The 18,124-nt window shown below is 35.5% G+C and overlaps 1 protein-coding gene across 1 annotated transcript in view; it reads right to left on the bottom strand.

The window, feature by feature from the left end:
* LOC138715198 (uncharacterized) overlaps nt 1–18,124 on the bottom strand; it is a 1,247,406-nt gene that overhangs the window by 623,956 nt on the left and 605,326 nt on the right. Inside the window, exon 4 of the mRNA XM_069847833.1 lies at nt 11,342–11,410. The gene's annotated coding sequence lies outside the window, so the exon portion shown is untranslated. The remainder of the gene's footprint in view (nt 1–11,341; nt 11,411–18,124) is intronic.

Raw genomic sequence — 18,124 nt, 5'->3', positions numbered from 1 at the left:
CCTGTGTAGATATGAGAACGACATCGGTTTTTTCGAAATACCGATATCTTCGTTTCGACATATCGGTATCGAAATTTTGATTCAATATAATTATCGTATAATATATCGGTTTTCTCATAAATTTAACGTTTTTTTGTGTGTGTGAAATTATCATTATCAACAAAATCCACACTAGAGAACTCCAATAAAGGCCTGAGAGATGGCTTTAATGAAGGTGGACAGTTGCATAATTGTGCAACTTTGAAATATCCAACCTAATCAATACCATGGTCTGATTGGCTGGACTAGAATTCGAATTCAAACTGTTTACTATGCACTACCAAATTCAAAATGCATCGTGTGCCAACGCTCAACAATTTTGTAAATGTGTAACAAAACTAAAAATAATTAGATTAACTTGATCTGCTTTAACAACATACAAGTAAGTTAATAGTGTATTGAAAGTATGGGAAAAAGGCAGACTAAATTAATGGTAATGTTAAAGTTGTAAACCTGAAAAAATATGTCCCAACACTGTCCTTTCCGTCATAAATTCCTCTTTCACTCTCCTAGAATTATAAACTTACATACACCAACAATTCAGAAAGACGATGAGTGGCCACGATGTATCCAAACTGCATCATACGCTCTACTTTATACTCATGGAGCGTGCGTGTTGGAGACTAATACCGCTAAATAGCCGTCACACTTTTCCTAATAAATCTCTTTACGCATAATCGGCCTTTCATCTCGTATAATGTGTTGATCCTGTCGTTAAATTATCCAATAATCAATTCTGGATAAATTTTCGTTCAATCAGCGCAGATTAGAAATGCTTCAGAATGGCAAAACTACATTCATTTTATATCTGTATGTGACTTTTTGTATCCCGTACCCTCAAATCGCTTTCAGTAAAGCTCCTGTTTTGGATAGATTAAAACTGCTTGATTTTTCGGATGTGTTACTGTTTCTATGATATTTGAATAATGAAACATTTTATTCCCCTAATACGTCTTTAGTAGTACATTAACGGAAGACTTTAGAGTCTTTAATTATGTTCATTTATTTTAAGGAAAGAACTGGAAAGAATTAGGACTAATACGAACTAGAAATAGTTACGAGTGTTACAGTGTATAATGTTAATAGGTTACAATGACGACGAGTGCTAGATAGTATACATTAGTTTTAACGGTACACAGACCGACAAAGCGAAATCTCGCCTGGAATTGCTCACCAAGCGAGGTCTTTGCCCTTCACGGTACATAATGGCTAAATTCATTCAAATTCATTCATTCATTTTAAGGTTGCTAGATCTAAATCTTGATAATACGGTCTGCTAAATTATGTTTAACCATTACAATCTACCTGTGGTATTTTCTGACCGTATACTTTCTAAAAATCCTGACCCCATACTTTCTAAGGGCCGTATTCATAGACATCCTTAGCGCGGGCTACCGGTGGATGATCAGCGAACTAACGTTTTTCGTATTCATAAACCAGTGTTAGCGATAAGATATGATATGAATCCTGTACAAGTAACCAGTCGATAGCCGGGGATAGTTTAGCACGCTCGTAGCGCGGGTTAGCGAAATGTCTCTGAATAGCACCCTTAAAATCTATAGTTCAGTAAAAATTATTTTCTCATTTGATACTCTAGATATGCTCCTACTGCACCTTCTAACTTAATTCTCACTTTATTTCCCTGTGATATTTGTAAATTAATTAGTCTAATTGAAGTGTTTTACAACAATTTAGCTACTAACGATGATGTAATATGCAGGCAATACTGAAATCGACTACTGGAGTAGCTCAGTCGGCTAAGACTCTTGCCTGCCGATCGGGAGTTGTACTCGAGAGCGAGTTCGATTCCCACTTGGGCTGATTACCTGGTTTGGTTTTTTCCCCCCAAGTTTTTCCCAACTTTAAGGCAAATGTCAGGTAATCTACGGCGAGTCTTCGGCCTCATCTCGCTATCACCAATCCCAGCCACTTATCGAAATGGCACCTAATAATTTTATATACTCCCTCTATACCATTATTATATCTTTCACTCCATAAAAATTCTATCTCTATCATCATCACCATTGATGTTTTGAAAGTTGGAGTGTAACAATAACTTGCAATGGAAACTTACTATAGAAGAATTGTATCGAATCAATTGTAAAGTTTGTTAAACTTGTAACATTATAAGTAGGTCTACTATTTATTTATATTTAAAAATGAATACAAGTATTGTTCACTTACATTTTAAAACGATTTCGTTGTTAGGTAGAAACAGCGAATAATTTGAACCACCTATCGGGAAGGTGACTGGTCTGTCGCGCGGAAGATTTTTATTAACATCGGATCAAGTGACAATGAAATGACGGAGGCAGTATGTCTCCACACTCCGTATGTTTCGAAAAAATTAATTACATGATTAAAATTGAAACAGAAAACTTCTTCAAAGAATTTAAGGCTTAAACATACATATGAATTATTTGTAAAAATAATAACTCTAGGGAATAATGAATCCAATTGCAGAGTTACTACATAACAATTTCCAGGATTCATATCCAAAAGAATTTTTAAGCCATAATTGTAATTCTAATCGTTACGGATATAGAGCAGACAATGAAGAATTCTACTTTTCTGTAAACATTTCACTTGTTTGTACAAATACAATACAAATATACAGTTAAGATTGCCTTCCTCGCCCAAAACAATTTGAAGATAATGAAAACCCGTACTATCGGATAGATTTTTGCAATGAGAACTACCTTCTTCACACATTCTACTTGTACTTGCGGCCATGAACTAGTTTTCCTATTCAAATATTAACTTTCATACTACTGTAGGTTCATTAACAGAATCTCATTATAAAAAAACTAATGCATTTATTTCTATCAATTCTAATGCCTATTTCTGGAAACACCAGAATTAATTAAACATATCTATTTGAACAGTACAACTCATTGCTGAATTAATATAGGCCTATTATTTAGACTAAAACCTTGGTTTTACTGAACCTCAGCGCGTCTGGCCGCGAAACCAGGTGGTCCGGGTTCGAATCCCGGTCGGGGCAAATTACCTGGTTTTTTCCGGGGTTTTCCCTCAACCCAATACGACCAAATGCTGGGTAACTTTCGGTGCTGGAACCCGTACCCATTTCACCGGCATTATCACCTTCATTTCATTCAGACGCTAAATAACCTAGATGTTGATATAGCGTCGTAAAATAACTCAATAAAATAAAAAAAAAATTACTGAACCAACGCATGCGAGTTGCGACATGCGAAGCCCGCCTCGCACAAATCCGGACTACACGAGAGATACGAAGTGGTTTCTATAGCTGCGAGTGACGCAGACCTCGCACCTCGCAGTTATAGAAACCACTCACTCACTATCTTTCTTGTAGTCCGGATTTGTGCGAGGCCCGCACCTCGCAACTCGCATGCGTCGGTTCAGAAAAACCAAGGCTTAAAAATATGACTTTAGCATACAACGGAGAAAAAATGAAAGTTGTTTTCCTACTTTAATCAAAGTACAGGGTGTCCACCATGAACCTGACACATTTGAAATTGCTGTATAATTCATACTGCTTGGGGTAAAAAGAAAAGAATGCATGCAATATCAAGAGTAACTAACCAAGTTTTATTTTAAAAAAATCAGTACACCTCAACATGAGATCCTCTCGTTGCACGAAGAACATCTAGCCTGAATTCAATTTCCTGCCAGGTCTTCTGAAGCATCTCGGGCGTAACGGAATTGACGGCATCTCTAATGCGGCCGCGTAGCTGTTGAAGATCACGAATTTTGTGGCCTGTATACACTTTGTTCTTGACATATCCCCACAAGAAAAAGTCTAGAGGGGTAATATCCGGTGATCGAGGTGGCCATCTTGTCGGTCCATCACGCCCAATCCAGCGACCGGGAAATTGTGTTCACACTTTGTTCTTGACATATCCCACAAGAAAAAGTCTAGAGGGGTAATATCCGGTGATCGAAGTGGCCATCTTGTCGGTCCATCACGCCCAATCCAGCGACCGGGAAATTGTGTGTCGAGAAATTCTCGAACGTGGACTTCGGCATCTGCAGTTCTCGTCCCGCTTGTCGAACTGACTTGCGTGGACTTCGTTCATACGCCTGTCTCACTGCTGCTACACGCTCCTCTAATACACGCACATTACCGCCGCCATACAATTTCACCACACTTCCCGTTGCCAAAAAGTGCTGTTTCCATGTCTTAATTGTGTTCCGTGATGGTGGGTCCTTCTGGGACACGCGCCGAAAGTTGCGTTGCACTTGAATCACCGAATTTGTTTCAGCATACCACCAGATCGCTTGTGCTCGCTCTTGCGCTGTCGCCATTTTGACTTAAGCTACCGCAGCGCCACGTACAACCTCTCGCGCGGGTTTTTAAAAATAGCCAACGAAATTTCCACAGTTTCTCTACATATTGCAATGCATGTTACCAACTTATTTCCATTCATTGATTTTTGGCAGCCAAATGAAATGTGTCGGGTTCATGGTGGACACACGGTATATTTATCTCAGTCTGCCTTATAAGAATAAAATAAACTGCAAACGCAATTTCCTTATGGTGGTATAATAAATGCCTTAATTGCAGGCAAACGCATTAGAAGAAAATATATTTCTCTTCACAACAAATTTTTTGCAGGTATTACCTTACTTCACAAAATTTTAGGAACATATCTATTCATATCCAAAACAGTCCCTATCTTTAAGAAAGCAACTGGAGTTATTCACCTAGCTAATTGTAAAAAATAGTGGATCATTACCACAAACTTTCCATGGGACAAACAACTGCAAAAATTATTGAAATTTATTCTGTAATCCGACATAGCACAGTAATGGTGGTGGTGGTGGTGGTGGTGGTGGTAGTGGTGGTGGTGGTGGTAGTGATGGTGGTGATTCCAATCTACTTTCAAATCACTGAGTTTAAAATGTTAGCTTACTGAAAAGGACGTACTGTTTTGTTAAGAATCTATCAGCTTTAATACCGTATTTCCAATTACAGGATTTGCATTAACAAAATACATATGCTGAAAAAGTTTTTTTTATTTAATCCTGTTAATAATTAAAGCATCCAATTAAAAAGATTCCAAGAATTCTGCCTCGTGCAATCATTTTCTCTTCACATCTACTTTTTACCCTTCCGGCATTTTGCGTTAAATATCAAAGTTAAAACTGGAGCAACACAGAAAATCCTGTAAAATAGTCTTCGCAGGTATTAACAATTAGGTTGTATACATATTTGATTAAAAATACACAAATTTTCAGACCGAATAGCTCACGTTATATGTAACAAGAAACTATAATATCATATTGGTGGGAAGTTCATAATCTTTTTTAGAAAAAAATGTTTTTTTCTCAAATGTTTAACAACCTCTTATTCGGTAACTTTTGCGAGTAGGATCGTGATTTTTGTCCATATCGATAGAAAAACTAATAAAAAATAATTTATTCCTCTGGCATATTTCAATATTGTGGACGGTTTTCGTGGAAATTTAATTTTAAAAACCTCTGAATTAAAGTCTCTGCGCGCTGCGAGTTGGTTGCAACACAGCGTCAGGGAACAGCTCATCTAGAGAGACACACCGGGTTACCGAGTTCGTTGACATCTTACGTCTAAATCACGAGAAGCGTGTGTTCGCGGCGATGTTGTCGGACTGCTGAAACTTCAAACTTAACTTTATAATTAACCATGCACTTAATCACAAAACACAATATAGGTTTTCTACTCATTTCAGTGTACCCTAAAGTACCTTTCAGCCTGCAAGGTTATTTCACTTCCACCTAGTATATCGTCGCTGCGTCTCCAAAATCAGTTATATGCAGTTAAAGATTTATCTTCAAGGGAAAGAAAAAGCAATAGGTCTATCATTTTTAATTTCCTTGATTTTCATAACTAGTTCCGGTATAATTTCAATCATTATATACAGTACGAAATGATTAAATTAAACCGAAAGTAGCTTTGAAAGTCAAGGGAATTAAAAGTGATAATTAGACTTCATTGAATTGCCACACGCAGCATGAAATCAGGTTGCCGATGTACGGTAGTATAGAAGAGGTGAGCGACGTCCCGGTCTCGTAGTATAAGCAGTTCATGTTAAGAGTTGTGACCAGTCCAAATAGATAGAACAGCTACAGCACTTGTTTTTGCATTACTGTGGTTGGAATAGTCAAAGCTTAACATTTGTTCAGTGCAGACAAGAATTCAATCAAACATACTACAATGAGAGTGTTACTGTTCCAAACAATTGCCCCTGGAATACCCTAACCCCCGCAGCCAGTCTTGACCCTTTGGAAAACGTGGTTGGATGCTGTTAATTATTATTCAGAATATCACGGCAAAATAATGGAGGTAATTGATGCATTGGATAGCACATACATTCCAATGTTGCAGCTGTAAAATCATTGCCTTCTGAACAGCTATTGGAAGATATTCTGTTCATTGATTCTAATTTTAAAATCGTGTTCAAAAGCATCACCCTGTTGGAATCGTCTAAACTACAACTCTCAGAAGCCCTTAATATAGTGTATAACGTATCACTAACCGTTATCCAAAATAACAATTCACTAATTTCAGAAAAAGTGAAATGTAAGTTGGAAAACATTATTGCTAAAAATTCTCCTATTCACAACTTCGTATTATAAATGATGTGCTTCAGGTCACGACAATACGTCTGAAGTTGGTGTACTAAAAAGTAGTGACTTTCCGTTCTTCAAATATGCACCTACTATATTGTATGATGTTGAACGTACATTTTCCCAATATAAAAACTGTTTGAGTGACCATCGGAGGAGGTTCACTTTGCAGTCGCTCAAAATGTACGTAACTCTTCACTGCAATGCACATATTCAAGAATGATGTATCTTACATTAAATTTTAAAAGTTAATATATCTCACTATAAAATAATTGTGTACTTAAGTGTTTAGACATTTCCTACTTCAATGATCATTCATTATATTTCTTGAATGCAGGATACAGGTTTTATTGTAACCGCAGTATACTGCTCAGTGTTTACATCAGAGGCATACTCCAGCTGTTGCACGTCCCCTTCTAATACAGTCTATACTGCGTGCATAGTAAACCTTACGATTCTCGTGGCAATTCCACGAAGTCTAGTGATAATGTTTTTTCTTTCTCCTGAAGAAATCTGTTTAAATGCACATAGCGGATTTTGGAGGCGCGGCGACGATATGTTGTTGAGTCAACTGTCCGAAGACGAGTTTGAACTAATAAACACCAAAAAGGCATCACTTATGAGGCAACTAAGTCAGGAGACATACAGAATTATTTAAAATGGTTATTACAGACACATGACTCGTATGCGGGGAGATCAACGCTGGAGAAGAGAATCCATGATAAAAATTTGTCTTTAAAATATTATTAAAACCACATTTCCAACGAATAGCTTCATTCTACCATACTGCACTAACTTGGTAAATATTTTTCAACTTTTATTTTCTACTAAAATATGTAGAAAGTCACCACACTTCCAGAAGTTCATGTAACATTTTCCAACAGTGTTGTATGGTAGTTCCTAGCGTTTTCTTTACACATTAGCACAATCTTGAAGTTGGACAGACATAAAACGCTTTAGACCGCCCTACTTCAATTGACTTGAAATGAGACCTCTGTCATTGGTTGAATAGCAATTATACTTCTCTCCTCTGCCGGCAATGTTTACATCTCCTGTCAGAAATTATGGTACGAAGTAGGCCTATAGTGCAATAGACCTATATACCTAGCTGCAGTTAACCTGAAAGCAATGTTTTGATACCAAGTTCCTAAGACTGCTAATAATATCACCTTTTTCTAGAACCGTGATAAAAACATCATTTTTGACTCTACCATCCGGTCAGCTATGAGCTTTAATAATATGTACGTGGAACACATGTGGAATTCCTCTGCGTTAAAATATATTACGTATACTATGACGATATTGGATATGTCTCATATATAAATGAGCGGGTCATGTAATCAGTACATTAGCCATTTGATTAAATTTTAGGTGTAAAAACAGTGTAATTATGTAACACAAACAGTATTTTGTTTAGTAACGAGATATCGTACCAATTGGAAAACATTTAATACATGTTCAATACTGAATATGTAGACAGAAATTTCATTATCGTTCAAAGCATGACACGTAATCCTCGGATATTCCGCAATTTCACAGAAAATAATTTCCTGTTTAACAGCCTGCCTCTACCACATGACTAATATAATGATGCAATCTCAATCGGACACGGTTTCTCGTTTTGTAATTGCACGATGTTAATTAAACTTCAATTTAGAGACATTTTAAAGTATTAAGTCTATTATAAATTGACGGAGCTTCCCGTTAGAAGAATATTTTTCACAAGGACAGTATGGGCCTATAGTACATCTGTCCACAGATGATCAGTTTTTAACATAAGGCAAAGATAAGTGCCAACAACCAATTTCTTTTAAGAACACGTAAACAGCAACAACAAAACGATGATAATGGCGGCGGCAGCAGCAGCAGCAATAATAATAATAATAATAATAATAATAATTATTATTATTATTATTATTATTATTATTATTTATTTATATTTATGTGCTGGACAACAGGCATTGGCCAATGCAAGTCCAGCACAGTGAAACGATTAATACATTAAAATGAACAACTATGATACAAATTAAATACTAGTGTTAACAACAAAATAAAGAACATAGATCACAATAATTAATTTACAAGAATTAAAACTATAAATTATTAGGGAAAGGAGTTGATTCGTACTACCAATTTGTGTATAAGGATTATGTAAATAATATTAGCAAAGACACTGCCATATTCTAATACTTCTATACATTGAATGGATCGAAATCGCCTACATGTAAGTTAGCATGTTTAATACATCTGGAGAACGGCGAGGAATATTTATAATTTCTAATATAGAAGAGTTTGTGATGTCTCATGTCCTTCATAGGAATACGAAGCTTGACACTGTTTAGGAAAGATTAACAATTAATGTCACCTTTAAGGACCTTACATAAGAATAAGTAATCGGGATCATGACGTCTGGCGTAGAGGCTTCGACATTTAAAGTTCTCGCATTTTTATCATAATTATACTCAGAGTTATTAGGCAGGAATCGGTACGAACATAATGAAAAAATTTCCTTTGAATATTTTCCAGTTTTGCCGAATCAGAACTAGTAATAGAGTTCCAAATTACAGATGCATATTCGAGTTTCGATCTCACTAATGTATAGCTAGTATAGTATTGAAAGAGAGTCAGGTGTTGAAAAAGAATAAGTAATTGGCCGAATTATTCCTAACATTCTTATTGCATGGTTATAAATATAATCAATGTGGTTGTGAAAATATAATTTATTGTCAATTAATACACCAAGGTCTCTAATACAATCTTTTCTGTTAATTAATACATTTTTTAGATGATAGTTATATTTTAGTGTAGAGGTTTTCCTTGAAAATGATATAGAGTAATCCCGTTATCAACTGACCAATTGGTAATTGAATTAATGTCATCCTGAAGAAATTGACAGTCGACAACACTATTGATTTTTCGAAAAATTTTAAGATTGTCAGCGAATAATAGATAGAACTTATTCTTTTGCAAATGTCGTCAATGAAGATTAAAAATAGAAGAGGTCCTGGGACACACCACAAATAATATTAAATGGATCAGAGAGAGTATTCGAAATTCGTACACTAGATTGTCTATCGTGTAAATAATTTTTAAACAGCTTACGTAGCTTACCGATAGTCCTATATTATCTAATTTAGACAAAAGAATAGAATGTGGAACTACATCAAACGCCTTACTGAAATCAAAATATATTGCATCAGGAAGAAGAGTTCCACAAGGAGGCCCTTTATCACCTAGCCTGTTCAACATCTACTTGGAAGATTTAGTGAAGAAAATATGTTTTCAGAATATGGGAGGCGTGATAGTAGGAGGAAGAAGAATAAAGTGCATAAGATTTGCTGATGATATAGCGTTGTTAGAAGAAGAGAAGATGATACTAAGAGATATGATACTGGAGCTAAATAACAGCTGCGAGCAGTATGGAATGAAGGTAAATGCAGACGACGAAGACCATGGTCATAGGAAGAAAAACAAAGAAGGCAAACGTGCAAATTTAAAATGAGGCAGTAGAACAAGCGGATAGCCTACTATAAGCAGTAACATAAGCTGCAGCGTGAAAGTCAAAAGGGGGATAGCAATAGGAAAGGAAGCTTTTAAATAGAAAAAGCTGCATCTTCTGCGGACCTCAGAAAAAGAACTAAGAAGGAGACTAAGGTACACGTACCAAATAAAACCACATTTACAATTAAGCCACTCTTGTTCCTGATATAAGTTATGTACAAACACAAAAATTAAGACAAAGAAACTTTAATTTTATCTTTAGAAAATAGCACAATGAAAATGGTGATATTATAATATACTGGAGAAGAATCACAACTCAAATAGGAAAACTTTGAATATTGGCGTTAATGGAACAGCTTGTCCAATTAATTCCACCTATTTTCTAGTAACCTATACACTTATAATTAATTATTAATGAATTGTTTTTCCTAAGCAACACAAATTGAACTAAACAACTACATTTGAGTTTCTGTTAATAAAAGGTACAAAATCATTAATGAAATATTCTTGGTCTGAAGCTGAAACACCAGATGGATTAGGAAAATATGTTTTCCGGTAACTCATTTTTAAAAATAGAAACAACGAGAGACAGTAGAAAGTTATAAACACAAAATCATTAATTAACTTTAGATAAATATGAATGTTTTTCACAAGTAAAACAAAACAAAGATTAAGAGTTTGATAGGCAATCGAACCAATATCATCACTGTGTAGCATACATTCTGGACATTTGTAAGTTGTAAGGTTGGTGTTTTTCGTTATGTTTTCACAATTACCATGTAAATAAATACTGCATGAGTATGAATATAAAAGCAATGAAAATAGTATTAAAAACTGAGGATTATCGTTAAACAAATGAGTACCGTGCTAACATAACTTAAAATTTTATCTGTAGACCTTTAAAGCCACGTGGCGTTTTGGAATTATTTATTTACAGGATGTGTAAATTTCTGAGCACAGTTTCATTAATACTTCAGTATTTTTTTTTTTTTGTGCACACATCCTACTGATTATGGAGAAATAGTGACATATTACAAAATGCTTTCTCTGCACTAACGGAATTCGCAGTGCAAGCAAAGATTTACCATACAATCTATAGGCCTACTATATATTGATCTCTCTCGATTTGAGTTCTTATTGTATTTATGAATTTTTGCTCTTGACAATTACCATCAAACCTTTAATTAAATATGATATGCTTGGTACTCACCAATCCGCTGGTGTTTGGAAGGATCTTTCATGCAATGAATATCCGTGGTTTCGAAAAAGTCCAAACAATCTGGAATGAAAAGCGTAGAAATTCATTCACATGATCGAAACAAAATAATGAATTCTTATCGTAACACGTAACATTTTAATGACATTAAAATAATAATAATAATAATAATAATAATAATAATAATAATAATAATAATAATAATAATAAATCAGTAATATTACAGACTCGGCTGCTCATCTAAATGATTTCACATACAATATTCTTGGAAGAAATCGGTAACTCAGAGCGAAGACATCTTTTTCAGTTTTTTCATCATATGTAGCCTATTGTATATATGCGTACCGTATATCTTAGCCGTAGGTCTTCGGGAAAAATTTATGTGTATGACTTAGTCGTACAACCTTTGTGCAAAGTTCGTGTGTTTATGACTTAACAGGAGATTCTCTGGGCAAAATGTGTATGTAGGCCTATAACTTAACCGTAAATCCTTTGTGTAAAGTTTGTGTGTTTATGACTTAACAGGAGATTCTTTGGGCAAAATGTGTATGTAGGCCTGTGACTTAAACGTAAATCCTTTATGTAAAGTTTGTGTGTTTATGACTTAACAGGAGATTCTTTGGGCAAAGTTCGTATGCATTGGGCAAAATATGTATGTAGGCCTATGACTTAGCCGTAAATCCTTTGTGTTAAGTTTGTGTGTATGATCTGACCGTATATTCTTTGGAAGTATGATTTAGCTTTAGTCGCAGATCTATTGGAAAAAGTTTCTGTGTACAACTTAGCCGTAGGTCCTTTGTGAAAATTTGGTGTGTATGACTTACAAGCAAACATTCATATGGGGGCAGATAGAAAAGTTAAATTGTTTTCTTCCACCATGTTACTAATGTTAAAAGAAGTGCTTATACAAATTTTGGCTACTCGAACGCAATTAAGAGGGCTGCAAAAATAAGTTCGCCGTTAACAGAAAGAAAACACAATTTCGGTGGAAAAATTTACTGGAACAGACACAGCTATTTTTCAATGTATTCCTCACCGGAATTGAGATATTTGTCGTAACATGGGATCGACAGAGAGCTGCAGACGGCTGTCAAACGCTGGTCCCGGTCCCACGCGGCTGAACTTCTACGACACAAGCATAAAAATATTGATCCCATGGTGTGACAAAAGTTTCAATTCCAGTGGGGGATATGTTGACAAATAGTGCAACAATTGCTGTATCTGTTTCAATAAATATTTCCATGCAATTGTGCTTTTTTTCTGTAAACGGCCCCAGGGAAAATCACTTTCTGGACGGCCTCGTAATTGCGGTCGAGTGGCCTAAATTTGATATTATTATCATGGTGGAAGAAAAAAATTAACTTTTTTATCTGTCTCTATCAGAATGTTTGCGTGTTAGTCGTAGATCTTTTAAGGAAGTTTGTATGACACCCGTAGATCTACTGAAAAGTTCACGCGTAAGAGAATCTTTCACAGAAAGTTAAGCTTTTGAGTGTGCAGTCGATCATCAGGTCAATGTACACATCACATTGTCAGTACCACTTGTCTATCCATTCCATGTAATGAATTGAATATAGTAGTAGTGGAATGATAGTAGAGGATATCGGGATATTCCAAGTATCTGATCTTGGTCTCAACGGATATGAATTCTCCTTTCGTAAGTGTATAGCCGAGTCTAAAGCAGTTCCATTATCGTAATCAGTATGCCTACACCCTAATCCTCATCATCACTACCTCCGACTCATGCCACCGAGATCATCAACATCTCCTAATTTGACCCTAACACCGCAACTGTCTGCCACAATCACTACTAAAATCTAAACCAACATGATAAACTTTGGTGTCGCCAGTCTTACCCGAATGGACATAATCATTATTACTACTAAAATCACTACGATGACAAAAGCCACCTACAATATCAATGGATACCATTATGTTATAAGTGCACCGTACTTGCTCCTAACTTAGCCACCTCCACCTGACATTAGTTTTCACTAGGCCTAAAGAGGTCATCTCCTCTATTTACCTTCTTATCCTTTATTCTAAAGAGCTTTGTTGTTATTTCCCTAACCCTCGCCACTCAATCTTCTTTCTGTAGTTCATTTGCACAGCGATAGAGTCAGCTTATATCTGGTAGTCGTCTGGCATAGGCCTACAAGTTTGTTATTCATATTGGTTGTTAGGATTTCATTTGGAATATATTATTTTGGCATAACCATCGGAGTAGATTAAGCGACTGGTGAACTACTTATTTACTATACTGAATCTCTTTATTTAAAAATTTTAAAAAATTCAACCATCTTTATCCGTGTACTTCTGTAATGTTTTATGTAAATATATACATACTTTATCCTCTCTCCATAATTGTCTAATAATTTTCTATTATTTTTCATTGTGTGGGCTAGAGAGATTTTTCTATTCATGTTTCTTAATTGAATAGTTTCTAATTTATTATCTATATTATCTTACTTAGGCCTACATGAAATTGTTTACGATAACTACATGCGTAGTTTCTTGTTTCCAAATAAGAAACGTTTTGCTATTGGAATGCATAGAACTCTTAACTTCATCGATATAATCTACTCACTTGTTGCTCACAGAAAGCGACATCGGTTCGCACCCAGACTCTATTACATGTAGGCGTTTATCTGTCCCTGGACCCACGTAGCTACTATCAATGTCATAGCTAGCATCGCCATTCTGACAAGTTGATATATTTGCTTAGGATTTGTATCTAGATTATGAATTATTTCTCTCTTGGGGAAGAGGAGACATTAAAATTCGTATTTTCATCAGTATAAAATGAACAAATAATTATCACCAAGAACGTCACTCACTTCAATGTCACTACCAATGCTGTCATCAGCAATATCAACCAACATTATATCCAACAACACTACCATCGCCTTTACACAATAAGCATCATAAAATGTGGCATGGGAATTGAAGAAATTGCTTTGACTGCGTCTAATTTCTATAATGGTATTAGGATAAATGTATACAATTTGCTGTAAGATTTGAGTGTGTTTAATAAACGATATGAAATAAGCTATGAAAGAGTTAATTGCCAAATAATAATAATAATAATAATAATAATAATAACTAATAATAATAATAATAATAATAATAACGCATTAAAACAGAATTTACTATTAAGAACACAAGTAAGCAACTGATTCTGAGCCGAAGACAATGAATAATTAAATTGTAAACTATATGTAAGCACATGATAATATCCCGTAAATATTATTATAATTTATCCATCTGTATATGAGTAATGACAAGCTACTATTAACTTTGTAAGAGTTACGCAAGTAATGTGTAACTTACGCTTCTGTTTCGCATCTATCTCATAACACACCTAAATGGCTTTTCTTTTTTTAAATGCTGTATAGCCTATGGAAACTTTCCATGGGTTAGAACAAATTCTTCCAAGTAGGTTATTTATATATGCGGACTCCCCTTCTGCATACTATGAACTCTTTCACAACGACATTTCGGTATGACATAAGCATTTCCATGGCAGTGTAATTTCAGTTCCAAAAAATTCTTTCTTTCTCTATTGCTTTCTTTCTATTTGTGTATGTGGAATATAGACGTTCGCATAAAATAATTAGCAACTGCAATATAAATTATGAGCATAATTTTAATTTTATATTAATTTATTTCCATGAAAAAAAATTAAACTACTATGTAAGCGTGATTCTACTACAAGGAGAGTATAATGAAAGTTTAAAAATTGCATAACGTGTATAGGCCTATTATTCGGTTGAGAAGCTTTTGTCCTCTAGTCTGCTGTAAAAATATCTTAAAGTTGGAATTTATAAAACAGTTATATTGCCGGTTGTTCTGTATGGTTGTGAAACTTGGACTCTCACTTTCAGAGAGGAACAGAGATTAAGGGTGTTTGAGAATAAAGTTCTTAGGAAAATATTAGGGCTAAGAGGGATGAAGTTATAGGAGAATGGAGAAAGTTACACAACGCAGAACTGCACGCAATGTATTCTTCACCTAACATAATTAGGAACATTAAATCTAGACGTCTGAGATGAGCAGGGCATGTAGCACGTATGGGTGGATCTAGAAATGCTTATAGAGTGTTAGTTGGAAGGGCAGAGGGAAAAGAGACTTTTGGGAGGGTGAGACGTAGATGGGAGGATAATAAAATGGATTTGAGGGAGATGGGATATGATGGTAGGGACTGGATTAATCTTGATCAGGACAGGGACCGATGGCGGGCTTATGTGAGAGCGACAATGAACCTCCGGGTTCCTTAAAAGCCATAAGTAAGTATAGGCCTATAGCCTACAATTTATTGGCAGAACATATAACTTCAAGACCTAGCATTATCCCTCTGTTGATTTTTACGGCAGTTGCGGTCACCAATTGTATTATAGTTATTATACTATCTTGTGAGACTGATTCGAATTTTTTCTCTTTCTGTTCTAACAAAATTATCAATTACCTTTACTGATCTCGAATAAAATAGTCATGTCTCTCTTAAACATTCTCATGAAATCTTGGCCAGTGTATGGGACCAGTGCTCACCCAACATCGTGATGCACTTGGGGAGCTACGATAGGTAGTGAAATCCGTTGCGAAAGCCAGCTATGACGGCTGGGGGGGGGGATCATTGTGATAACCATAGATACCTCCATTCTAGTTGGATGATCGTCCACCTATGCTTCGGAATGTGGGCGTGAGGCGAGCAGCCGGCTGGTCGGTCTGGGCCCTTCAAGGGCTGTGACGCCACTGATGATGATTATTATTATTATTATTATATGTTAATTTTTATCTGGAATATAAAAGGAATACCGGCTTAATAGTCTTATTCAGTTGAGTAGTCACATATAATGGGCCAAATGGAGTAGGTGACTCTTCTAATCGTATCTATTTGCCCTGATAATGGAGCCTCTATGTCAGGGATGCAGAACTCTGCTCCAATTGAAGCACGCGTCATAACTCGGAACACGTAACTCCTCCCTTCTCTTCAACCTCGCGTGATTATACGGTAGGCGGAGAGGAGAAGAAAGAACAGTCTGTATACCTAACCTCACACAAACGTCATTGAAGACTCCGGCCTTGTGGATTAACGAACTCTTTCCCCATGTTTCCACCCCTCTCTTCCCTAGTTCTGCAACCCTGCTCTATGTATAATTCCGAAACGTTAGGAAATACTAAGTTACACGACATGATAAAATTCCCAGACTCTATATCTGAACGCATTCACTGTGAAAAAAATAAAAATTGATATCCAACTTCATGTCTTTCAAATGTTTGAAATTGTTGTGTTTACTGTTTGACTCGAAACACAAACAGCAGTGTACAAAAAGTCAAAAGGAAGTATCGGAGTACGTTTTACACAGCTGGAAGAGTGTCGTGGTAAAATAAGATTGAAGCTACAGCTTAAACGCCATTAAAGGTTCGATTCGTACAGCTGAGGCCCTCATCCAGACGTCGCCAACATCCCCAGCACGCAGCAGACACAATCGTGAAGATTCCACCGTAAGTCAGTCCATTATTCTCTCAACGCCACTGGATTTCCTATCCGTCTATAGGCAACAGACGAGCTTCCTTGTTCGTAACGCAGAAATACGTTACAATTCTTGAGAATTCAGCTTTACAACCGCAGTGAACTTCTTACTGGTTTCAATTAGATATAAATTAACTCTAAGATTTACTCTGTAGCTCTCATGAATATGAATGAATGAAGTGCGTTTATTTATACATAACAAATATAAACACATGTACAGTAGTGGCAAAAAAAAAAAACCGGACCGACCCTTGTAGCTGATTTCAGAACCTTGTTCATTCCAGAGCACGATAGACTGGTAACTAAGACTTTCATGGTTCGAATCCTGTCTGGGAAGGAAACTTTTTTTTTTTTGTTCCTTATTCAAATTTATTTCCAATACTTTTCGATTGCAGCGATATTTTACTACTTAATTAACTTATTATTCCCAGAACATGAATTTTACCAGCAATCGAAAAGTACTGAGAATAACTTTGAATAAGGAACAAAAAAAAAAGTTTCCTTCCCAGGCAGGATTCGAACCACGAAAGTCTTAGTTACCAGTCTATCGTGCTCTGGAGTGAACAAGGCTCTGAAATCAGCTACAAGGGTCGGTCCGGTTTTTTTGCAACTACTGTACACAAGATCCTTCGCATGAGCCTGTACGGCTATTCGTGCTATAATTATGCACAGTTTGAATCTTCAAAGATAGAAAGAAAAAATACTACAAATAATAAAATAATAAAGCAATAATAATTATTGTTGTTATTATCAATTATCATTATCACAATTACAACTAATCCAATTTCATACGAGGTTTCACAAAAATAATAAAAATATTGAAAATAAAATAAATGTAAGATATGAAAAAAACAGTGATATATATATATATATATATATATATATATACAGGGACATCACTTTATTTTTACCAACATTTTTAACATTAACCTGGCTATACTCGGAAACAATGTTGACCCCTTCCATTACAGGAGTTCGATGTTACTAGTCCAATATGTAAACAAATCATTTTACTAGGTATAGGAGGACAGAAAAGTAGTGTATCCATTTATGTTGTAGGGAAATACGATATTACGATTTTCAGTTTGATTATCACTTTTACGGAATTTATCAAAATACAGTAGAGTAGTAACTTTTTTTTTTTTCAAAATCTCAACTTTTCAGGCGGCTATGTTCGTTATGTAATGTCTACTTTATTTAGCATATTAATTATTGGTGTTAACATACAATATAGAGAGTGCATT

The sequence above is a fragment of the Periplaneta americana genome, chromosome 15 (assembly GCF_040183065.1).
Source record: "Periplaneta americana isolate PAMFEO1 chromosome 15, P.americana_PAMFEO1_priV1, whole genome shotgun sequence".
NCBI classification, from domain to species: domain Eukaryota; kingdom Metazoa; phylum Arthropoda; class Insecta; order Blattodea; family Blattidae; genus Periplaneta; species Periplaneta americana.
This window is presented reverse-complemented; position numbering and strand designations above follow the sequence as displayed.